At 40.2% G+C, this 26,240-nt stretch overlaps 1 protein-coding gene across 1 annotated transcript in view; it reads right to left on the reverse strand.

Annotated features, from left to right (window-relative positions):
- TRPS1 (transcriptional repressor GATA binding 1) overlaps positions 1-20,269 on the reverse strand; it is a 593,514-nt gene extending 573,245 nt beyond the window's left edge. Inside the window, exon 1 of the mRNA XM_030218248.1 lies at positions 20,229-20,269. The gene's annotated coding sequence lies outside the window, so the exon portion shown is untranslated. The remainder of the gene's footprint in view (positions 1-20,228) is intronic.
- Positions 20,270-26,240: the final 5,971 nt, after the last annotated feature.

Consider the following 26,240-nt stretch of genomic DNA (forward strand, 5'->3'; position numbering starts at 1 on the left):
ATTTTACAGCACCTATTCCTTCTACTGTCTCTCGTACAGGGGGCTTTGGATCTACGCGACAGGTAAGTGCAGTTTTAAAACCGGTTTCTAATGCACGACCCACTGCTCAATTTTTATTGCAACAAAAGCCCTTTGTTGGTATATTAGATACCGGGGCGGATGTTTCTGTCATAGCTTATAAACAATGGCCTGTGGAATGGCCCATTGAAGATACTTCACATGTGACAGGAATAGGGGGAACTCAGTCAGCCTCCCAAAGTTCTCAATGGTTATCTATTACATATCCTAACGATACCAAGGTTCTAGGACATATTAAGCCCTGTATTTTACAAGTACCCTTTAATTTATGGGGTCGTGACCTTTTGGAACAATTAGATGCATCATTGATCCTACCTGATTAACAGTTCATAAATATGTCTTTTTCTCTTCCTTTGGAATGGAAAACTGACAAACCTGTTTGGGTAGAGCAGTGGCCGATCACCAGAGAAAAACTGTTGATTTTACATCAATTGGTGGAAGAACAATTACAATTAAATCACATTGAGCCTACCAATTCTCCATATAATACTCCGGTATTTGTGATCAAGAAAAAATCCGGAAAATGGAGATTTTTACATGACCTACGAGCTATTAATGCGATTTTAGAACCAATGGGCCCGTTACAATGTGGTATTCCAAATCCTAATTTGATTCCTTATGATTATCAATTAGCTATTATAGATCTGAAGGATTGTTTTTTTTCAATTCCTCTCCAGGAAAAAGATTATAAATACTTTGCTTTTACTGTACCTGTTTACAATAATGCACACCCTACTACTCTCACCGTCTTTACAGATGGTAGTCCCACTCGTGGGGTGGTTACTTGGTACAATCTGAACAAATGGCACGTCAAATTTACCTCTCCACAAACCTCTGCTCAACGTTCAGAGCTTGCTGCCATCATCCTGGCTCTTTCTTTATTTTCAGATCAACCACTGAATCTTATTGTTGACAGTCAATATTGTGCTAATCTTGTCCGTCGCATGCCCGACAGTTATGTATCATTCAAAATGGATGCCTCTTTTTATGCTTTACTGTTAACCCTCCAAGGTTACTTGGAGAATCGCCTTTCTTCTCTCTTTATAGGTCATATCCGCAGTCATCAACCTTTTCCTGGTGGTCTGTCTGAAGGGAATGCTCGAGCGGATCGCCATCTTCATTTTTTCTCCACAGCACACTGCAGTCATGAACTTCATCATCAAAATGCACCTAGCCTAGCTCGCCAGTTTCAAATTTCTTTAGAAGAAGCTAGAGCTATTATCAAAAATTGTCCACAATGTTCCTTTTCAGCTCCTACTACCTTTTTTCCTGGAGTTAATCCTCGTGGTCTGGAAGTTAATAGCCTCTGGCAAATGGACGTTACTCACTTTCCCCCTTTTGGTCAATGGTCTAAGCTTCATGTGGTTGTTGATACTCATTCTGGATTTTTGTGGGTCACTGCACAAAAAGGGGAAACTACATCTCATGTCCGCTCTCATCTTCTCCAAGCTTTTGCGGTCATGGGTGTTCCTAAAACTCTCAAGACAGACAATGCCCCTGCTTATACTTCCACCTCCTTACAGGAGTTCCTGACCCTCTGGCATATTGAGCACCTTTTTGGTATCCCCTATAACTCCACTGGTCAAGCTATTGTTGAACGTGCTAATCGCACACTGAAAACTGCTTTAAGTAATCTGACAATTCAAAGGCCATTGACAAACAATTAGCTTTCCTACGGAATTTAACTACTCATATTACTATTCATAATAACCTACTCTCTGATGTATGGGATCAATTGTGGCAATGGATCCCTTGGACCTGGCTCCGCCCTATTATCCAGTATTTAGTCATTGGTATTTTTGTTTTCACTATTTTTTGCTGTTGTATACAATGCATTCCTAACCTTTTTTCTTTATGTTTTCCTCGTCCATTCGCTCCAACACGTCACTCTGCTCAATATGTTTATAAGCTATTACAAACATCTCCACCTCCATCTCCAGCTGGCACACCACGGAGATTTCATTAAAAAAAAAAAAAAAAAAAAAAAGGTGGAGATGTAGATAGAATGTATTTGGATACAGGCAGCAGATGATGTTTTGTATATTCCTGAGAATCTAGCATGTGATGTTTTTGTTCTTTCCTGAGAAAGTAGCAGAATAGCAGGTGATGTTTGTACATTCCTGAGCAGGTTCACGAGCTGTTCATGTAGAGTTGTTCTTGTAAGCAATGCATGATCATGGTTGTGTAAGCAAAATGTAACCAATAGTAATGATAATACATGTAATATCCATGAATATTCATAGAGTATATAAGAAGGGGATTGACTCCCAAATAAAGAGTTTTTTGCCCAGACACACGAGAGGAGAGTTATTTTGCAACACTGCCTTTACCTGCTTTGGTAAAAGGGGGCCTCAGCGCACATCAAAAGCACATGCGGACACCAGCGCAGGCCCTCCCTTTTGCCGCAGTTTCGTTAAAAGACCCCATAGTAACCTATGGAACTTTGTAAGTCTAAGTGCTTTGAAAATACGCTTAAAATTAAGTGATATATAGGCTTCTACAATAAATTTTAAAAGAAAATTACTGGCCAAATGTCTTGTGGCATTTTCTGGAGCATTCTTCTTCTCCTAGATGTTGCAGAATTACATTCAAAATAAAAATGTGCATTATTTGTGTGTATGTGTGTGTCTAAATCTAAAGCTATATCTATATATATGTGTATCATGGAAGAGTTTGCGTCCAAAATGCTTTCTGTATCCAGGAGCTGTGGGAATTTTCAGCCTCAGGCAAACGTTGTACCATTTCTATCCCTACAATTAGGCTCTCAAGCTGTTGTCTGACCGGTATCACCACTTTGCTTCCCTCTTGTTTTTTTCTCAATGCTATCATCCACTTTTTGAGCAGATGCAGCAGGAACTCTAGTATCCATACACAGTAACATACAGAGGCTGAGGAGCTGGCACTGACATGGTGATGCTTCATAACACTGTGCAGAACTACCTTGAGAATACAAAGATCAATATAATGTAAACATATCGGTGTGCGGCAAGCAAACATTCATGCAGTTCATGCTCAAGGAGACACTGAACACAGAGAGTGGAGGAGTAGCCTAGATGTTAGTGCAGTGGTCTGAGAAACTGGGGAACTGGGTTTGATATCCACTGCACCTCTTTGTGGCTCTGGGCAAGTCACTTAACCCTCCATTGCCCCAGGTACAGATAAGTACCTGTATATAATATGTAAACTGCTTTGATAGTAATATAGTAGATGACAGCAGGCAGTATATCAAGTCCCATCCCAGTTTAATACAAACACAGAAGAAGATAGCAGATAAGAACCCTATGGTCTGTCCAATTTATTTCTTGGTACAAGTTTGCTTTTTTAAATTCAAACTTTCTTTATCAATAAACCTACAATTTCTCTTTTATCCCCAATCTTTAAATCACCATAAGACAGAGCAAAATAATACCCACTCACCAAGAGAATTGTCCTCTTCTCTCAGAACGTTTTAGAAAAGGGAGCAATATATTTTTAATCTGTATTCCAGCATCTCATAAATGGTAACCTGACCCCTAATAGTAATATTGCAGTATTGTCAGTAGAAGATTGGTGGCCATTTTGATGGACAGGATGAGATGAGGTGGGAGGGAGTGAGCATCACTTCTTCACTAGACAATAGAAACCCCCCAATTAAGCCCAGGGCTTGAGTTGGGGGAGGTGAGGGTTCGTGAGGACCTGTTGTTTGAGGGCCACTTTCAAAGGCCTTGGCCCAGGGTGGCAGAAGTATGGGGGAAGCTCTCATGTGTAGGCTGCTGAGGAGAGCCTTGTCTGCTGGGATGAGGGGGGGGGGGGGGGGTTATACCGAGGAAGCCTTTTTGGCTGGGATGAGGGGGTTGAGTTATGCCCTGACGGGGCCTTGTCTGCCAGAATAAGAGACTGGCTGATGCTATGGGGGGGTGGGGGGGTCTGCCGGGATAAGGAGAGTTGGGTGCTGTGATCAGTGAGGTTAGGAGACTTCAAGTGTTGCTGTATGTTTGCAGAACTTGGCACTTAAAACCCCCACATAGACATAGTAATGCCAAACCTGACATGTCCAGATGCCAAGATGATCGGCTTCTGTTTTTTCCCCATCTGGATTTATGAAATGGGTGCTCACTGCTGCAGGGATGATCATGCAAGCATTTATTTTAGAAGGGGATCTACACTGGCAAATCCTGTTCTAAAATACTTGCTTAATTGTAGATATCCCAAGCTGGACATTTCTAATCTGGCTTTGCATTCTTTCTAAAATGCTGCTCCACATGAATTATTTGCTTCATTTGTTACTGAGGAGGATGCAAAGGAGCCACCTGTGCCAGCAATGGTATTTAAAGGTTATGATACTGAGGAACTGAAACAAATCTAGGTGAACCTGGAGGGTGTAGTAAGCTAAATTAACTTGTTAAAGAGCAGTAAATCACCTGGATCAGATGGTATATACCCCAGAGTACTGAAAGAACTCAAAAGTTTTATTGCAGATCTGCTATTAGCAATTTGTAACCTGTTGCTAAAGTCATCCACAATACCAGAAGATTGGAAAGTGGCCAATGCACCGCCAATTTTTACAAAAGGTTCTGGAGCGATCTGGGAAACTACAGTGCAATAAGCCTGATGTCAGTGCCAGGCAAAATGGTATAAACTATTGTAGAGAACAGAATTACTGAACACAAACACACATGATTTAATGGGACAGAGTTGCAGTAGACATTTTGTAGAGGCAGGCATGAAGAGCAGGAACAAGTACTTGTATATAATATAATATGTAAGCCGCATTGAACCTGCTATGAGTGGGAAAGTGCGGGGTACAAATGGAGCAAAAAATAAAATAAAAAAAAATTAACAACTGCAACATTTGGGGACCTGCCCCCCCCACGCCCAGCCCACACTATGTCTATGGCTGAAGACAATCCTCTACTGGGAGGCAACCTAGGATTGGCTGAAAATACTTGTCTTCCCAGAGCTCACAAGGATTGGCAGATGCTGTTGCTTCTCTTACAGGTCCCCAGGGGCACAGCCAGATGACATTTTTTCCTTGGTGGTGGGGGGGGGGGGGGGGGCAGAGTTAACGTGGAGATGCACTAGGTATATAAGTGTGAGTAGTGTTTAGGAGTACACCAAATAATGCATTAGGCTAAACTTTATTATATATTTCTAAGTAAGCTGACTATTCTGCATCAACATAAACTACATTCACACTTATGGAAACGTTGGAAACACTGACATTCTAAAATCTCTTACTCAGTCACTCACAGAACTCAGACCAATCTTCACCAATTACAGAATAAAGGACCAAAAATTAGAAAAAGAAACACTAAGAAATTACATTCTTTATAAGCAGTACAGCACAGGAGAAATAAAAATAAAAATGCATTATCTATTATTGGAAGCAAAATGCAAGATTACTTTCTACCCCAAAATAAAACCCACATATAAAATTATCTGGATACCCATGAAATGTTAAAAACTTGTGGGGCACAGTTTATACCAAATTATTTAACCACCCTAGGTTTTGCCTTTGGGTTAACAAGCAATACCATCTGCATGTAAGGTTTAGATAAACAAATTTAAAAAATCTACGTTGAGGCATATGCCATAAATATGTAATACTTGGTAGCAATAATAAAACAGTGATGGAATATTCCCAATATTCCACTGAAAATAATAAACTTGTATGAACTTGGCTGTTTGCAATTTCGTATTTCAGCGATATATTGGTTGCCTGCGTAATAAAATCACACCTGCAAATATTTTTATGCCACAGCTTTAATTAACAAAAGCACATGATTTCCTACTGGATCACATTCATACATGTTACCCGACAAAATGCAGAAGATAGTTGCTCCTTAACATAGACTGACCTACTTTAAAATAAGAAACCTGAGAAAGGGAAGCTGCTGGGTTAGCTGGATTTGAGATATGGCGTCTTAAAATTTTTTTCACACTTAACACAAATTTCAATAACATCTGTTGAGGGAAAAATAAGGCCACCTTTACTATTGTATTATCAATGAACACATTTTGCTGCTACTATCATCACTCAATGCGTTTACGCAGGGCTCACAATGTAGAGATGTTTGCAACTTAAAAACAACAAATCCAGCAATATATTCAACATTTTTTTTCTGAACACATAGACAGATGGGCAGGTCTTGGGATATAAGTGTAATCATGGTCTTTTATTACACTTTCATCAGGATCAATGAGACTGTGTCCACTGATAGAATTGTTAAGGACTGATGCTGAGGGTGTTACTTCGGCTATGTAATTGATTGATACAGTTAAAATAGGAAATTTCCAGAGGCAGGCAATTACCTTGAAGAATACCTTGCAGATCATTACGCACAAGCATTTTTCTATAAGCAGCAATGAACTGCTTGGTTGGTGGGCTGTTGTTACAGCTCCCGAGACACCAAATTTTGCCAAAAAGTAACTCTACATGATCTAGGCTTACTTTAAAGGCACACAGGAATCTTACTTGATATGCAGGTTTACCAATCAGGAAGTCATAGAGCATCAGAAAACTGTCAATGCAAACTATAAACCTCTGAATCCAGTTTTATAAACTGAGTCTAGCATAGAGTTGCCATGGCTGGAATCTTTCAAAGACATTATATAAGACCTGGACTTCCTATCAGCTATGTATGCTGGTTGCAATGGAGACTTGGAACCTCGACATTTCAAATTTTGCAGTCAGCACATCAAAAAGGCAATTAAACATACAAATAAATTTAACAGTCGCTTTACAGCCAGCAAGCTAGGAAATGATTTATTTTGGTCTTACAGCAAGGACATCCCATCAAGCTATGTATCACCACTTGGAAAACATAAATGTAATTCAACTCCAACTCTTCTACTGCTGTCTTCCCTTAGCCATCATTATTTCCAGGACTCAACTATATGCAAACGCACAGCCAGGAGACAAAGATTAGCCCCCCCCCCAAAAAAAACCCCAAAACAAAAAACATGCTTTTTACAACCAAACTTGAAGAAGAAATAAATATAACTGGAAAATGTTGGCACATTTAGATTGACTCTGGACTTCTGCATGAAGGTAGCTCTTGCCCTCATTAATCAATTTCTCTTATAACATAGGCGCCCCGTATAAAAGGCTTGGGGAGGAGCCCAACTGTGACGTTTTCCCCCTGATGCCTCCACCTCGTGAACTGCAGGCTTCCCCGCTCCCCAGCCAGGTCATTCATCATCTCTCCCGTCTACCCTTAGCTCCCCAATAGCCCTCGTTTTGTTCCTGCCCCCACCCTACCTTTAAATATTGTATTTTCCTTGAGTTGCGGGTGGCGCCGGCATTGAAAGCAGCAGCAGCAGGCTCATCTCGGCTCCAGCCTTCCCTCGCATAGCTCCGCCCTCTTCTGACGTATTTCCTGTTTCCGCGAGGGCAGAACCATGCGAGGGAAGGCTGGAGCCGAGATGAGCCTGCTGCTGCTTTCAATGCTGGCGCTGCCCGTGACTCGAGGAAAACCACGGTCATTTAGCCTTAAAAATCCACTCTAGTGTGGTAAAAGGTCATTCAGTTTTTGCAGCCTCTATCCCGACGGCATCCAAAGCAAAAAGCATCGATTTCACCCGCTTTTCCTACTCGGTGGAGCTGCAGTCCCGACAGAAGATCAGAGTAAGATGGCGGATGCGCACTGCATGGACGAATCTATTACAGCAGCAAATGTGGGAAGGCCAATACCAGGAGAGGCCTCACTGGCAGGAGAGCGCAGAGAATGGCTGCTGGAGATTAAAGCTGATATCAAGGCGGTACATGAAGATTTGGCGACTCTGGGGTCTGACTTGGTGAGCTTGGTAAAAGAATTGAAGAGTCAGAGCACATCCTGGAGGAGCATTCGGAGACTCTCAGTACTCTGGATAAACGCATTGAAGACTTGATGACTATAAATACTGATCTGTCCCTGAAAATTGAAAACCTAGAAAATAGGTCCAGGTGCTGCAATATCAGAATAAGAGGACTCCCAGAGATCCCAGAGTACTTGAACTGTGAGTATTGCCAGCTCCCTGCTCTCAGAAGCTGGAGAAAAAAATTTCTGAAGAGCACATTGAGATACTGTTTGTGTATAGTGTTTTGCAGTGGAGAGATTGTGTATTGGCCTTACTGAGGTGGCACCAAAACATCAGAAAGGGTTTTAGAGCCTAAATCATGACACACTACCTATTGAAGGATCTACATATAGTCGTTCATAAAAGGACCTCATTGTGAACACTTTCCACCCTAAAAGTGTGTTTTGTGGCTCTACATGAGAATTGTGATATTATGATCCCTTGTTTCATATTGGTGACGGTCTGCATTTTCCATATGGGTGGTATATTGGTGTATTAGGGTCTGCCCAGTGTTATGGTACAGTAAGGTTCTGAGTGTGTTTTTGCACAAATTTGTGCATAGTGTTTTGCAGTTGAGCGATTGTGGTTTGTATATGCTTTGAGCAACCACTTTATTCTTTGACATATGATACATATCTAATATCTATATTTAATAAAAGGTATTAATTCTGACTATTTTATTTTTACTTATTTTTTTCTGTGTGTTGTCAGACAATTATGGATATAAGCTCCGCCCCTGGCTCCACCCCTACTCGCCCCCTTTAGCCTCCCCAAACAGTTGGGCCACCAACCACCTTTGCTTATAAATAGTAGTAATACACAGTTTTAAGTGCATTTTGATAATATACCATTCCCAGTGCAGGCACAGGCAGCTCCTTGTGACTCTGGGCAAGTCACTTAACCCTCCATTGCCAAAGGTACAAATAAGTACCTAAGCTGCATTGAGCCTGCCATGAGTGGGAAAGCTCGGGGTACAAATAAAAATCCACAAAAGAAAGGGAGCAAGTTCCCAGAAACCATCTTTCTCTTTTGATCTAGGCATAGGAAAAAAGATTTTAAATGCTTCCTGCACACTATGCCCAAGTTTAACTTAGCACTTATGGGGGGATGTTTAAAAATGCTTTATTTAGGTCATGTGCTAATGCTGTCATTAGTGTGCAGCACCTATCCATTCATTTCTTGACCACCCCTCACAAATTACAGTCTTGCTTGTTCTTGTTATTTCCAAACTTGATTATTATAACATTGTTTATGCCGGTGTCCTTCAGTCTCTGCTCCAAAGACTTCAATCTTTTCAGAACTTAGTAATGTGGATCTTGTGTCAGGCGGGTAACTTCGACCATATTTCACAACTCCTTAAACAGAATCACTGGCTCCCACTTAAATACCACATCCAATTTAAGGTACTTACCCTGACCCATAAGTTCTTTCGCATTGGTGTTCCATCATATCTCTCGTCTCATATACATCCCCTATACCCCTGCTCATGCGCTCCGCTCCCTAGATGATTGTTGGCTTTGCCGTCCTTTATCCTCAGCACATCTTGCAGCTACGCGAAAGTCTGCTTTCTTCTACCTGGCTCCATTCCTCTGGAACTCACTACAAAAACCTCTCCATCTTGAGCTACCTTCTCCAAATTTAAGGCTGGTTTAAAAATGCATCTGTTCACGCTTGCATTTGGGTCTTGACCATACCTTCCATTTCTCCGCAGTTACCTGCCTTTGGCTACAGCAGTGTGTGATTTTTTTCTCTCCTCCTCTCTCAGCCTTTGCTCTTCACTTTCCTATTTGAATTTTGTATTACCTTTCCTTTTTCTGTAATCTGATATTGTGCACCGCTTTGACGTTTGTTCGAAATGCGGTATATTAAACCTAATGAACCATAAAAAACCTGCATGCAATTAATGTGGGAGCCCTTACCTCCTCATATTTAGGAGCTGCTAAGTGTTCCTGTTTTAACTCTGTGTTATCCATTTAGCCCATGCTAATGATAATGTGCTAGCCCTGGGATTCTATATATTGCGCCTGGATTTCTGTGCAGAAATTGAAGCATATTTCATAACAATGCGCATAACTTAATTAGTTAACAAGCTAAACAGCACTGATAATTGGATGTTAACAAGCAATAATCAGCACTAATTGGAATTAATTAGAATTTACGTGTACTGCTTGCCAAGCGCACGTGGTGCATGTAAATCCTAAGTTGCATAGTTAAAAAATGGACGTGGGTATAGGAGTGGAATACATGGGTCATGGATGTTTCTAAAACCTATGTATGTTGTTATAGAATATACTCGCTACATGCCTAATGTAGGCATTGGGATTTACACCAGGTTTAGTTGGCGTAATTGACTGTGGCTAAATTTAGTCATGTGGAGCAGCAATTGGTGTATTCTATAATGAATGCCTAAATTAATGCACACTTTATAGATTATGCTTTGATTTCCATGTGTAAATCCAGGCACAATATACAGAATGTAGCCCTAGGTGGATAACATGGGAACACCAACTCTCCATCCATGAAATGCCACTCCTAAAAATATTTTTTTAAATTAGGTAACGTGGGCTAGCGTGTGCAAAATAGGTACAAATCCCTTTGGAATACAGTTAGATTCCCCAAATCCAAGCAACCTTGAAGAGCTGCTTCTACTATTTGCGACAGCTATGCTGCTTCTCTCCTTACATCGAGAAGGTAAATCTTATCCCAGTTGTGAATGCCATGATAACATCAAGACTGGATTACTGCAATGCACTATACAACGGTCTGACTACAAAGAGTCTGCACCAGCTCCAATTGATTAAGAATGCTGCAACAGGACTCAGAGAAGGTTGCAAGCGACGTGACCACATCACACCATTTTTGCAAAAACTTCATTAGCTACTAGTACAATACAGGGCTAAATTTAAAACTCTATGTCTGGTCTTCAAAGCCCTTAAAAGAAATGGCCCTGAGTATCTGAAGAATAGGATGATCCTCTACACACTTCCAATGACACTAAGGTCCTCTCAAGGACTATCACTAACCACACCCTCTCCAAAAGACATTACATGATGTGATACCTGCAAGTGAGTCTTCTCCAGAGTAGCTTCCACACTCTGGAATGCACTGCCTGAAAGACTCCACTTAACTCAAGACTATCTCTACTTCAGGAAGCAGGTGAAAGCTTGGCTCTTCAACCAGGCCTTTAATGGAAGAAGTAACTAATTTGTTAATCTCACATACTGCAGCAGAACATGTTTATCTACTCCTACCCTAGCTGAGACCTCATGTGCAACTTTCTTTAGTCACCTTACTTTCTAACTCTTCTTACTCTCTTACCTTTCTATATGTTCCATCTTTGCTTATACCCTTCACTGTCAATTAAAATGTTCTATTACGTATTGTGTTGACATAGTAGTATACTATGCCATACTTTGTATTGTTATTTGAATATTTTTACTGCTGTAATTGCCTATTGCTCATGCTTGATCTATTCTCACTGTACACTGCCTTGAGAGAATTCCTTCAAAAAGGCGGTAAATAAATCCTAATAAATAAAGAAATAAATAAATACAAATTAAAATATTCAACACACCAAAATAACAAATAAGAACGGGGCTCTCAACAGGAGTGTGCTCTCATTTTCAAATTATAGACAAAAAAATCAACAAATTTTGTTATTTTTATCCATGACACAAAATAATGAGATATTTCAGTTGGCTTTTTTTTTTTGTCATTGTAGCAAGTATTAGGTAGTTTTTGCTTTTGCTATTAAAAAAAATAAATGCACTAGAATAAATAATGTGGACACTAAAATAAAATGTAATGATCAAAACAGATGAAACAGACTATGATGGGGTGTATGTCTTACCAAATATGCAAAATAAATAAATCAAATCAAAACAGGGTTCTAAATGAACAGTGCACACTTGTGTGTAGGGAGGAAAAAGCCTCGAGCAAGCTCCTATTTTACTAAAGCAAATAGTTTAGTCGGAGTTGGACTTCCTCATCATCGGCTAAAAAACCTCCAGGTACTTTATATAAGTAAATAGTATCAAAAGCTTTCAAACTTAGCTTTGGTAATCTTGGTCTCAATGCCTTTCTGCAAACATATCAAATATGCAAGACAGGATAGAGAGGCTAGGAGCAAGGAGAGAGTCAGGCATTGTGGCAGGTAGAAAACTTTAGAACAAACTGTTGGGAAAGAAACTATTTCCAGAGCTGGAGAGAAGTGATCAAGTATAGGAAAAAACTGTAACTTCTGATACACTGTCTTGAATAGATTGTAAGTTCTGCCAAGCAGGGATTATCTTTTATGTGTTTGTAGATTGTGATCCCACTAGGAACATAGTAACGTGGTAACATAGTAGATGATGGCTGATAAAGACCTGTACAGTCCACCCAGTCTGTTCATCAAGATAAACTCATAGCATAACGAGTGGAGTGGAACAGCTAGATATGAATTGCTAGTTTACTCTTTCCAAAAATATTAGGACTAGGGGGCACACAATGAAGCTAGAAAGCAGTAAATTTAAAATGAATCAGAGAATGTAGTAAAAGTGGTTAGCATAGCAGGTTTAAAAAAAAGGTTTGGATGGCTTCCTAAAGGAAAAGTCCACAGACCATTATTAAAATGGGCTTGGGGAAAATCTGCTGCTTATTTCTAGAACAAGCAGCATGACATGTATTATACTGTTTGTGGATCTTGCCAGGTACTTGTGACCTGGATTGGCCACTGTTGGAAACAGGATGCTGGGCTTGATGGTCCTTCGGTCTGCCCCAGAATGGCAATACTTATGTACTTGTAAGGTATGATATGATAGTATATATGCATACATGGTCTTGATTTGTTCTTGCTGTTTTCAGGGCACAGACTGCAGACGTCTGCCCAGCAATAACCTTATTCTCCATCAACTGAAGCTGTCATCAAAGCCTACTCCAGTCCATCCAAATCTCCCCAGCCATGATCGGGGCATAGACTGTAGAAGTCTGCCCAGCACTGGCATTGCTTGTCTGTTACTGGTGTTGCCATCTAATTATTGCTAAGCTTGTTTGGTTCTATGCCTTCCATACAAGATTCCTTTGTGTTTATCCCAGGCATTTTTCAATTCTGTTACTGTTTTCACCTCCACCACCTCCCATGAGAGGCATTTCAGGCATCTACAATATTTGAAAGGTATTAATCCGCATACGAACCTTTTCTGGAGACGGGAAGGTGGTAGAACTAGAGGACATGAATTGAGGTTGTAGGGGGGCAGACTCAGGAGTAATGTCAGGAAGTATTTTTTCACGGAGAGGGTGGTGGATACATGGAATGCCCTCTCGCGGGAGGTGGTGGAGATGAAAATGGTAATGGAATTCAAACTTGGTGGGATAAACACAAAGGAATCCTGTTTAGAAGGAATGGATCTATGGAATCTTAGCAGACATTGGGTGGTGACGCCGGTATTTGGAGAATAAAACTGGTGCAGGGCGGACTTCTACGGTCTGTGCCCTGAGAAAGGCAGGGACAAATCAAACTTGGATATACATATAAAGTATTACGTACCATGTAAAATGAGTTTATCTTGTTGGGCAGACTGGATGGTCCGTTCAGGTCTTTATCTGCCGTCATTTACCAAGTTACTCAAGTTACCACCCTCTCAGTTTAAAAAGTACTTCCTGATGTTATTCCTGAGTCAGCCCCCCTGAAATCTAAATTCATTTCCTCTAGTTCTACCACCTTCCCTCGTCTAGAAAAGGTTTGTTTGTATATTAATGCCTATATCATACAACCCCTCTCTCTTCTTTCTTCCAGAATGTACGTGTTCAGGTCATCAAGTCTGCCTCATATGTCTTGTGGCTGCCTCATATGTCTTGTCACTTTTCTCGGAGCTACTTCAAGTCTTTTTACGTCCTTAGCAAGATGCAACCTCCAAAACTGAACACAGTACTTCAAGTGGGGCCTCACTAATGACTTCTAAAGGGATATCAACACCTCTTTTCTTCTGCTGGTTATATCCCTCCCTATGCAGCCTAGCATCCTTCTGTCCATGTCCACTGCCTTATTGCATTGTTTTATCGCTTTGAGATCCTCAGACACCATCACCCCAAGGTCCTTCTCCTGAGCTGTGCTTATCAATCTCTCTCCTCTTATCTTGTACATGTCCTTTGGATTTCTACACCTCATCACTCTGCACTTTGTCACATTCAATTTTAACTGCCAGACCTTTGAGAATTCTTCTAATTTTTGGAGATTTTTTTCTCATGGTTTCTACTCCCTCCGGGGTATCCACTCAATTGGCTATCTTTGTGTCATTTGGAAAAATGCTGACTTTTCCTTCTAACCCTTCAGCAATATTTCTCACAAATATATTAAACAGAATTGGCCCCAGTGCCAACCCCCGAGGCACTCCACTACTCACTTTTCTTTCCTCCGAGCCAATTCCATTTACCATCACCCTCTGTCGCCTGTTGGTCAACCAGTTGTTAATCCAGTTCACCATTTTGGGTCCTAAGTTCAATCCTCTCATCTAATTCAAAAGTCTTCTGTGAGGAACCCTATCAAAGGCTTTGCTGAAATCCAAGTAGATTACATCTTGCACATATCCTTTATCCAGTTCTTTGGTCACCCAGCCAAAGAAATCAATCAGATTTGTTTGGCAGGATTTTCCTTTTGTAAAGCCATGTTGCCTCAGATACTGAAATCTGTTGGATTCCAGAAAGTTATCTATCTTTTCCTTCAGGTGCAATTCTATTATTTTTCCTACCACTGATATGAGGCTTACCTGTCCCTGCTTTTGTGAAGAGGGACCACATCTGCTTGTTTTCAATCTTGCAGAACCTCTTCTATCGCAAAAGATCTATTAACTAAATCCTTAAGAGGTCCCACCAGGATTTCTCTGAGCTTCCTCAGTATCCTGGGACGTATTCCATCTAGCCCCATAGCTTTGTCCACTTTCAGATTTTTCAAGTTGTTTATAAACCATTTCTTCTGTGAACGGTACAATATCTACTCCAGTCCCAGATATACCTTCAGCATCTGACTGCAGTCCTTCTCCAGGATTTTCTTCCATAAACACTGAAGAGAAGTATTTTAGTAAATTCGCTTTATCCTCATCACTCTCCAGATAGCTGTTCTCAACATCTTTCAGTCTTTCATATCCATTCCTAGCTTTTCTCATTTCCACAATGTATCTAAAAAAAGGTCTTGTCACTTCTTTTTATATCTTTAGCCATTTTTTTCTTCCTGTGCTTTTGCTAGCTGTATTTCTCTTTTTGCTTTTTTGAGTTTAATCCATTAATTTTTTCTATGATCCTCTTATTGTGTTCTTCTATATTTCTTGAACGCAGATGCCTTTGGCATTTTTTTTTTTTTGGCTACTTGTTTGGAGAACCATATAAGCTTCCTGTTTCTCTTGTTTTGTTTACTTTCTTTGTGTAAAGATATGTTAACATATTTATAGCAGCTTTCAGCTTGGACCACTGCCCTTCCACTTCTTCTATGCCTACCTATGTCATCAGCTCCTTCTTCAGGTATTCCATTTTACCAAAATCAGCATGAAATCCAGTACTTTGAGTCTTGTGCGTCTGCACTCTGCTTTTGCTCTTATATGTAACCATATCACGTGATGATCACTATTGCCTAGGTGGGCACCCACCCAACATTGAAAACACTTCCTCTATTTGTGAGCACTAGCTCTAAAGTTATCCCTTCCCTCATGAGGTCTGTCAACATATGTCTGAGCAAAGCACTTTGACAGGCATCCGCGATTTCTCTGCTTCTTTCCGATTCTGCCGATGAGATGTTCCAATCCACATCAAGCAAGTTGGAATCTCCCAGCAAGAGTGTCTCCCATTTCATCCCAAGCTTATGTACACTGTATATCTTCGATCAGATCCTTGTCCAACTTCTCCATTTATGCTGGAGGTCTGTAGATAACACCCATGTAGATACATGCTCCATCTTCTCTTTCCAGAATGATCTCTACAGTTTCTTCCTTTCCCCAGCTTCCCTGCATTTCATTATTGTTCACATACAGTGCCACTTCTCCACCATTTTGGCTCTCCCTATCCTTCCTACAAGGTCACATCCCATTCATGGAAATCATTGAACTTTATTTCTGTAATGGCAACAATGTCCAAGTCTTCCTCCAACATCAGGGCTTGCAAATTTTGAACCTTCTTACTTAGGCTATGAGCATGTGTGCTTATTGCTTTCCATGTGTTCATCACGTGAGTTTAGATGGTTTTCTATATTGACATTACCTTCCCCGCTGCCGTCATGTTTTTCCTGGGGGTGACTTTCTGACTTCCCCTGCTTCCTTTTGTCACCTCCACTCTCTAAATGTTTAGAAATATACAGTCTGAATTTCTACCTAAGGCTCCTTTTTCCTGTCACAGAAAGATATAACCCATCATTACATTACAATACAGTGCAGCCTACGAACTGCCTCATCCTCCTACGTATCTAAAACCTTCTTATTTACACCAGGTTTCAAGCCACTTATTGAATTCCTCTGTTTTACATAGTCTTTCCTCTCCTTTTCCATATGTAGGAATAACTTCAGAAAAAGCTGCAGTCCAAACCAAGGATTTGAGTCCCTGGAACGCTTGCTGTGCTCCAAACTTGCTATTGTTGGCCAGGTCATTTGTCCCCAGGTGGATTATGATATCAGTATTAGTATCCTTACCGTCTTCTCGGACCAAATTCAGAATTTGGTTGGTATTTCTGGTAGTAGAGGACCCTAGAAGGACAGATAAAATATCTGCATAATAAATGTAAACCACTTTGGTTGTACCACAGAAAGGTGGCATATGAAATCCATGATCCTTGTACCTAGCTATAGAAATGATAAGTAGTGGTAGTATTAGTAATTCCCTGGAAAGAATCATGGAGAGCTCTCAGAGAGGCCTTTGGCAAGTGAGAGGGTAGAGGCTCCATGCAGCCACTTTAAAACCAGAAAAAACGAAGTGGCGTTTATCTTAGAAAAGAGACTTTTGCTTAGGAGGGTAAAGCTTATTTTCTCAAATAAAAGATTTGGGGCTATAAAGAGGTAGGCATAGTATATCTTCACTTCACTAAGCCAGTAACTAAGAGAAAAGTAGCCTGGGTGCACTGGAGTGTTTTAGGGCTGTCACCTCTGAGGAGTGACACAAAAGTAATTGTACAGCTCAGCAGTTGAGTCCCATAAACCGGGAGGCAAAGCTCTGGATTGTTCTTCTTGCTAAACATTTGAGAGGCAACTTGGTACCCTGCTACAGAGGTTTATTTGTATTTGAATACCCCCATTACAGTGAGTGGTGACTAGAGAGTTGAGCTTTACTTTGCTAAAACTGTATAAAATGTTTTCTGAAAATAATTATACAGCTAGGTTCGCTGGACTGGTAAAAAGGCATTTAGGAGATAAGAACACAGCTGTGATAGAAGAAGCAGAAGGAACTGGTTTACTTCTGTGAGAATTATGCACGGTCTTCCTGAAAAGCAAACAACTAGAAGAACTTAAATGGAATTATTTTATCTAACTAAGCAAAATTTAAAAGGACTCAACAATTTTGCTAGAACAGTCTGTTACAGCAATCTACAAGGTAATCGAAAGTGAAATGAGTTAAAAGTGAAGATTTTCAAAGTTTTAGCAGAGAATCAAAGAGGACATGGCATAAGCCAGGAAGGTGACACAAATGACCCCCCCCCCCCACAATATAGAAAACAAATTGAAAAACACAATAGAATGAATGGTTTCCATTTGCACCACTAGTTTTAAGGGGTGTGCATGACCCCCCCCCCCCCAAGAAAAGTTTGACAAGTATTCATTTCAAAGTTTTTACAATTTTTGTGTGTGTGTTTTTGTGCATATGGTATGCACACAAGAAGTTTGTGAGTAATATCCATAGATACACACGCATACAGGTGCCCATACATGCTCACAAATGCGCATCCATACTGGTATGCAGCCCCAGAGCTGCAAACAGTTCTATAGCAAAGGGCAGCCAAGCTATGCAATTTAGCCTTCTTTTTAGAGCAGATATATGAAAAAAAACAACAACCCTGTACATCACCAGCAGAATATTTATAGTGGATTGCATGAAAACTTAGTGCAGCTTGCAGCCTTAAAGGACTGGTACTGAGACCTGCTACATTCTTTCTATCTCACTCACCATTCCTGATGGCACAGTCTAAGACCTTTCCTCACCATTTGCCAAGTATAGAAACTTTACCTGACTGTCCTCAAAGGGAGAAGAAAACAGGCACCATAAGGGAAAAGAATGCTAAGTAAAAAAAAAAAAAATATGTAGACTAGATCAGGTGTTTTGGAGAGATCCCACTGGACTGATTTATTTATTGCATTTGTATCCCACATTTTCCCACCTCTTTGCAGGCTCAATGTGGCTTATAATACATCATGAGTGATGGAAATATATTAGAAAATAGACATTTAGTGTTACAGAAGAGTCTTGGGTAACATGATAATGATAAAACATGATGGTAATATAACAAGCAGATATTATAAGACAGTTCTGAATATATGTGGAGGAGTGGTGTATGTTCACATTTGTTGATCTTTGTGGTATGCCTTATTAAAGAGATGGGTCTTCAGTAGTTTGCACAACATGTGTTTCACCAGGTAGATATAAAATAATACGTTTTACTTAACCTACTTTTTTTCATGGTATGCTCTTTATTATTACTGTTATTATTATTATTTTATTTTTTTGTGATACATAATCTCATACTCATTCTGTGACATCTGCAAGAATTAAGACAAGAACTTAGATAATCATGTCAGTTACGTCCTGTTTAGCATCCACTTCTTTCTAAGGTATTATGGCTCTTACCAGGACTGCTTTTTTGACAAATAATATTTTATGACGTCTTTTATCGTCCTACTTACAGAGTCCATGATTATGATATTTCACAGCGGTGTTTTGACCTTGTCCCGGAGTTTGAGGCAATCGTACTCGATCGTCCATCAATATTTTAAACTTTTATCGCTCACCTACAAATAAACGCATGCACTCTGCATTCCTTCTCTTCTTTCCCTGCACTCTTCCTAGCGAATTCCATCTGGCAAAAAGACACTTATTTGTGCCGTTCTCCATTGCTAACTCCCGTAACCGCTTTTACAATCCTGCTGTGCACCATTTGCCCGGAAAAAGACTTCCCGAGCTGGCTGTCCTGCTCCCTCTCTGACTAAAGAAATCCGGGCGAAAAGCTCACCTCTTTGAAGTTGCTTTTCGCATCTTGATCATTTCTTTATCATATATTCTCCTTATTTGTCACGTACGTTTCGCTTGACTAGATTCTAAGCTCTACGGAGCAGGGTTCGGTGCTGCATGTCTGCTAATGCGTTTGAATGAGTGGTAGTCAATTCAAGACGAAGTTTAAAAGAAAGCTACAAAATGTTTTTAACAAAGCCTCGCTTCTATGTGTCAAGTAAGCAACAGTACATAACTGAAACTTGCTTCTGAAATGCCCCATGGCATTTTTTTTCCCCAGGTAGGTCGCTACCCTTTCAAATGATTTTTTTTTTCTTCACATTTTCCTCTCAACACATCCATCCAGTGCCGGAAAAGGATCTAATACTTTCTTATTTATGAACTGTACAGGAAACATCCCCAAGATAATAAATGTCTCTGCGGAGACACAGGCAATTGCTTTAACATGTAGCCGCACAACAGAAAAGAAACGTGCACCCAAGGAGCAGAACATATGATCTGCATGATAGGAAACAATAGAATTCCATGTTTAAAGAAAAAAAAAAGTATTAATAGAAAATGAAAACCAGCTCTCGATTGCAAAATCATTCGAGAGAAGACATTTCAAAGTGAAACATTTGATAGGATGCTTCTATAGCAAACTTGTCCCTTTGCAGAAATCCCTTTTCCCACATTATAAACGGCTGGAATGCCACCGTGCTTTCAAGTCCCCGAGGAACATTATACCCACTTGAAAACATTTTGGGGCTTTGCAGCAGTCACTTGACTATCTCACTGGATCGAACCTCAAAGACTTGTTTGACGCAAGCATTTTATTCTCACCACGTGAGCATGGTTTCCATTTTTTTTTTTAACTAGATTAAAACATGCATGAACAAACTGCTCATTGAAGTTCAGTGTCTCTTTGTTGCTTTGATGGTTTACAGATTTCTGCTTAATAGATTGTCCTCATACAGCCTAAATTGTGAAAGATACATTGCAATTCAAAAGATAATTTTTTTTGAGCATTTAATTGATAACATGTTGAAGAGAAGATAGAAAAATTCAAGTTTTTTTTTCACTTTTCTTGATGCACAGATGATACCACTATGATTTTTTTTTTTTGTCGACATCTGCAAATAGTTAAGAGATGTTACGCTAAACTGCATTTCCTTTACCTTTGCCTGGAATTTTCTGGACCAACTATGGGATAGTGCTTCATCAGGGAAAGAGTGCCTTCTTTGTGTCACGTAAGGATATTTTGCTTCTCCTTTTGTTAGCTTAAATGATGATTAAAGGCGATCTGCCCACATTAATTTTAGTGACGCTTTGGAAAGTCCTCCCACACCCTTTGCTGCTACCTTCCTGACTGGCTTTGCAGTTGGATGCTTTCACACTGAAGAATGCAATTTGGTACTAAGACTTTTATTTTTTGTCTGAAGAAACACCAGCTCTAAGAAAAAAAAAATATAGTGTTCTCGCTTTTAAAGATGCCCCCTCTATGTTTTTCAATAGTTACTATACTGCTATATCAAAGAGAGAGGAGCTGAACATTAAGGTGACTTCCTCAGAGTTTGGTCCTTGTAGCAATGGGGTATTATGAAGGAGTTACAAATCTTTGTAGAGACATGTAAATCAAAAACAGATCGTTGACTGTTCAGACCTGCCCCACCCTCACTGTATACCAGCAGTTACTCCTTCAACTTATAATCTAGTGAAAGATTCCATGAGTCTCCAGACAAGTTCACACCTTCCAGATTTTGAATATTGTATGAAGTTTATGGTTCAGCTGTTTTTATTATTTTAAGTTTGGATAATTCTGCCTCCAAGCAACTCCTCTGTTTCATGAAGTCATAGCATTAAAGCATGCTGCAAGTAGCTGCGTTTATACTGGCTCCTCCTTTATGAAACTCCGAGTAAATTACCCAAATCCAAATCCAATAATGTCTGAATCATGCCCATTACCTATTACTTTCCGTCAGATGATGTTTGGCATGTTCTGCAGTAAGTTGATCAACACTAGCAGAATGAGATACAGAGAGGGAATAATGTCTTAAAAGACTGATGGCTAACTAGATCAACACAGGAAGAATGTAAGAACATAAGAATTGCCATACTGGTATAGGCTGAAGGTCCTCAAGCCTAATATCCTGTATCCAACAGTGGCCAATCCAGGTCACAAATACCTGGCAAGAAACAAAAAAACAACAAAAAAAAATAAAACAGATTTTATGTTGCTTATCCTAGAAATAAGCAGTGGATTTTCTCAATTCCATCTTAATAATGACTTAAGGACAATTATTTCTGGAAATTAGCCAAACATTTTTTAAACCCTGCTAAGCTAACTGCTTTTACCACATTCTCTGGCAATGAATTCCAGATTTTAATTACATGTTGCGTGAAGAAATATTTTCTCTGGTTTGTTTTAAATTTAGTACTTAGTAGCTTCATTGTGTACCCCCTAGTCCTAATATTTTTGGAAAGAGTAAACAAATGATTCACCTCTACCCGTGGTTCAGTATGTTACCTTCCACTGACTGAAACTACATTACATCACATTAAAGGCCTGATTTACCACACTTATCTCCCATTTTGGGGGCAATTCTATAAAGGTTGCACTAATGTGGGAACTAAAATGCTGGTCATTCAATGCAAATTCTGTAGCAGCATCTGGGCATCCAGATTCTGTTATAGAATATTTGTTATTTATTACATTTTATATCCTGCTTTAACCAAAGTGTCTTACAATAAAACATACATAGTTAAAGTAAAAACCTCAAATACATAGAACCATACCAATCATCATCTGAGATTTCATATCTGGATCCAATCAATAAATTCTGATATTCTGTGCTAACCTGTTAAGTGCTTAGAGGTTAAAGATAGGCTGCATGGCCTACGTAAACTGCTAAATTTAGTCAGTTAGCGCAGGATATTTGTGCTTAACCTACTACGTAATGCGGCTAGCCACTAAGCCAGTGGTTCCCAAACCTGATCCTGGAGGCACCCCAGCCAGTCAGGATTTTTGGGATATCTACAATGAATATTAATTAGGGATATTTGCATGCACTGCTTCCACTGCAAACAAATCTCCCTTATGAATATTCAATGTGGATATTCCAAAAACCTGATGGGCTGGGATGCCTCCAGGACCAGGTTTGGGAACCACTGTGCTAAGCACTAATATTCAGCAGAGATAACCAGCTATCTTTTGCTGTCAGTAAGCGGTTAGCTGGCTAAGAGATATTTAACCAGCCAGGAGTCGTTCCTGGCTGGTTAAATAGCACTGAATATCGGGTCCTAAGATTATAGAATTAGTGAGTCTGTTACTATGGGTAAGGAAAAAGTATCATGAGTCAGACCTTAGCTTCTTCATATGAGAATGTGAGAAAGAAAGATTAAGGAAAGTACTGTACAGAGGAAGCAGAAAGAGGTTAAAAGAAGGTGCTCTGTTTTGCATGGTTCAAGATGCAAGTTTGCACCTGTCAGAGACATAACTAGCTTTTTCAAAAGAGTTATCTATGTATAATAGAAGTAGCAATTCCAGAAACCAAAAATTCTTCTCCCTCACCCAAGCATGAGGGTTGAGACTGTTAACAAGGTATGTTCTGGAGCTGCCCTCCAATAGCCTGGGAATGCGACTGACAGGTCTTAATCTGCCATAACTTGGATGTAAATATGGAGGTAAATAATAATAATAATAAAAAAATCTACTTTTAGACCCACAACAGCTTGCAGTGCTTCCCAATCTAAATGACAATATCATTGATGATGCTACAAGTTGCTTCATTAGATTAAAACAATAAATCATAAATTGCAATATGCTGGAAAACAACAGTTTCCTACAAATAATCCAATGTACTATTACCTTTCTCTGCTTAGGACAGGTCCTGGACTGAGCTGGTGCACAGACTGAATTAACTATCTTTAGCAAACAGAGTTTCCGCTTCAGGCCATGTTTTGATTACCAGCAAGTTGGCTTCACATCTGCCTGTCCCACACTGAGCCCCTGAATAAACAGAAGAACTTCAGTTTCTGTCACTGGCAACTCCCTGCTCCTTCGTAAACTCACTTATCCCTTTGGTCAATAAAAGGAAATTAACCTCATGCAATCAACTTTGAATTCTAGTTCCAGAACAGAAATCTACTTCTAACCCTGATAAGACCATAATAATAATAATTATAATAATTATTATTATTTTGATTTTGCAAAGTACAGTTCATCAACAAGTTTGAACCCTTGGGTGACACTGGTATTTTGAACATTACTTTTTTCTTTAAATGTGTGCTCATTAAAGGATCCTGACCTATCCTGCATAATTAAAGCTGTTTGATTTGGGCTGGTGGATTGCCTTAAAGTCACTATGGATCTATCTCGAGGGATTGGCTTGCTACCATCATTGTTTAAAATAAGCTGTGATCAGGGCACTATTTAAAGAAACAGCTTGGGACCATCATTGCTAGAAAAATCTGAGGCCATTTCCAAATTTTTTGGTGAAAGCCATTGAAGGGGTAGTTACTTGCATGTGTTAACACTATTATGCCTGAGTTTTGCCAAATAACTTATATTTAATAACAAACTCATTTGTTATTACTCTTAACTCATGTTTTGTAGTGCAATGCTAGTTAAGTAATAATGAGATGCAAAGTGAATGTAGCAGCTTGCATTTAATTGTATTATTTATAGAAAGATAATGCCAGCGCTGCGTATGCCTTGTAACACTATAGAAATGCTAAATAGTAGTAGTAGTAGTAGTAGTAGGAGGGTTGAGCTGCATTATTTGGACCTCAGCCACTGATGAGGGAGTTGTATTCAGGAATTGCTACTGTACCCCCCCCCCCCCCCAGTTTAGGGGTGGAGGGTGGGGTATTGGCTGCCGGGGGGGGGGGGGGGAGTTGGGGAGTAAGGGATTGAGTATTGGATGCCGGGGGAGTTGGGGAGTAAGGGATTCAGTATTGGCTGAGGGGAGGAGAGGAATTTGGGGGCTGGGAGGTTGGAAATTTGATGTTGGTTTGCACATGCGCATGCTATTGGGAAAGAATGTGCCTTTTGGGAAAGAGTGTGCACTCAAAATGCTTTAATGCACTCTCAGAATCCCTGGATCAACTTCCCCAGACTCAACCATTCATTCCCTCTTCCTCATCCATGTTCATCCCTTCTATCTCAGCCTCCAGGTCTATTGATGTTTACCCCCACACTATCTCCTCATCCCAACTCAATCCCTCACAGAGTGGAGGAGTAGCCTGATACCTAAACATGACCAAAACCGAGCTTCTCATTTTCCCCCCCAAACCCACCTCCCCACTCCCCCCGTTTTCTATTTCTGTTGATGGCTCTCTCATTCTCCCTTTCTCCTCAGCTCGAAACCTTGGGGTCATCTTTGACTCTTCTCTCTCCTTCTCTGCTCATATCCAGCAGATCGCCAAGACCTGTCGTTTCTTTCTTTACAGCATCCGTAAAATCTGCCCCTTTCTTTCCGAGAACTCTACCAAAACCCTCATCCACACCCTTGTCACCTCTCGTTTAGACTACTGCAATCTGCTTCTTGCTGGCCTCCCACTTAGTCACCTCTCCCCTCTCCAATCGGTTCAAAAGTCTGCTGCCCATCTCGTCTTCCGCCAGGGTCGCTTTACTTATACTACCCCTCTCCTCAAGTCGCTTCACTGGCTCCCTATCTGTTTTCGCATCCTGTTCAAACTTCTTCTACTAACCTATAAATGTACTCACTCTGCTGCTCCCCAGTATCTCTCCACACTCGTCCTTCCCTACACCCCGTCCCGTGCACTCCGCTCCATGGATAAATCCTTCTTATCTGTTCCCTTCTCCACTACTGCCAACTCCAGACTTCGCGCCTTCTGTCTCGCTGCACCCTACGCCTGGAATAAACTTCCTGAGCCCCTACGTCTTGCCCCATCCTTGGCCACCTTTAAATCTAGACTAAAAGCCCACCTCTTTAACATTGCTTTTGACTCGTAACCATTTGTAACCACTCGCCTCCACCTACCCTCCTCTCCTCCTTCCTGTACACATTAATTGATTTGATTTGCTTACTTTATTTTTTGTCTATTAGATTGTAAGCTCTTTGAGCAGGGACTGTCTTTCTTCTATGTTTGTGCAGCGCTGCGTATGCCTTGTAGCGCTATAGAAATGCTAAATAGTAGTAGTAGTAATAGTAGTAGGACTTCTGTGTGGGTAGCACATGGCAAAACAGCATTACCGGTGGGTGCACCCAGGCTCCCAGAGATAGTTTGGTGTATGCCGCATGCCATTTCCCACACCAGAAAATAATTTTTGCATTTGCTAGCACAGGGGATGCTGCCCAATTACTGCCGGGTTACTGCGTGACCCCTTACTGCCTTCTAAATAGGGCTAATGGCAACACATTAATTTTTATAATAGCACATGGCCATTAATGACCTCCATTTTAAAAATAGCCTTTTTCCAGCCACGTTAAAAAGTGGCCTGGCATATGGTAATTCCAAGTGCCCACACTACCGCAGGCCACTTTCTATTGCAGCTTGGTAAAAGGGCCCTATTATTTATTATGTTTGAATTTCATATTTTATTGCATTATTATATTATAATTTTATTTTATTTATATTTTGATGTTCCTCTCCTAGAACAGTATTTTTTTTTAATACTGTAATAGAGCTTTTTAAATAAATATGGAGTGGAGGAGTGGCCTAGTGGTTAGAGCACCAGTCTTGCAATCCAGAGGTGGCCAGTTCAAATCCCACTGCTGCTCCATGTGATCTTAGACAAGTCACTTAACCCTCCATTGCCTCAGGAACAAACTTAGATTGTGAGCCCTTCCTGGGACAGAGAAATATCCAGAGTACCTGAATGTAACTCACCTTGAGCTACTATTGAAAAAGGTATGAGCAAAATCTAAATAAATAAAAACAAGTCCAACATTTTAAAAGCATATAGGGCCAGAGTCTATAAATGGAGTCTAAAATCTAGATGTGTCTCAAAAAAGCACTTTGTGCTATTCTGTATAATGCACTTAAAGTAAGGTGTATAGAATAGCATATAAGGCTGGGGAACGTGCCTACATTTAGGTGTGGTCATTTATGCCACTGAAAGCCTGGTGTAAATATTCACAGCTAAGTGTAGGCGCATTCTCCCAAATTCTATAACAACATGTAATGCCCCCAACATACCCACATTTCTCCCATGGCTGTGCCCC

Source organism: Microcaecilia unicolor, chromosome 1 (assembly GCF_901765095.1).
Source record: "Microcaecilia unicolor chromosome 1, aMicUni1.1, whole genome shotgun sequence".
In the NCBI taxonomy this organism is placed as follows: Eukaryota; Metazoa; Chordata; class Amphibia; order Gymnophiona; family Siphonopidae; genus Microcaecilia; species Microcaecilia unicolor.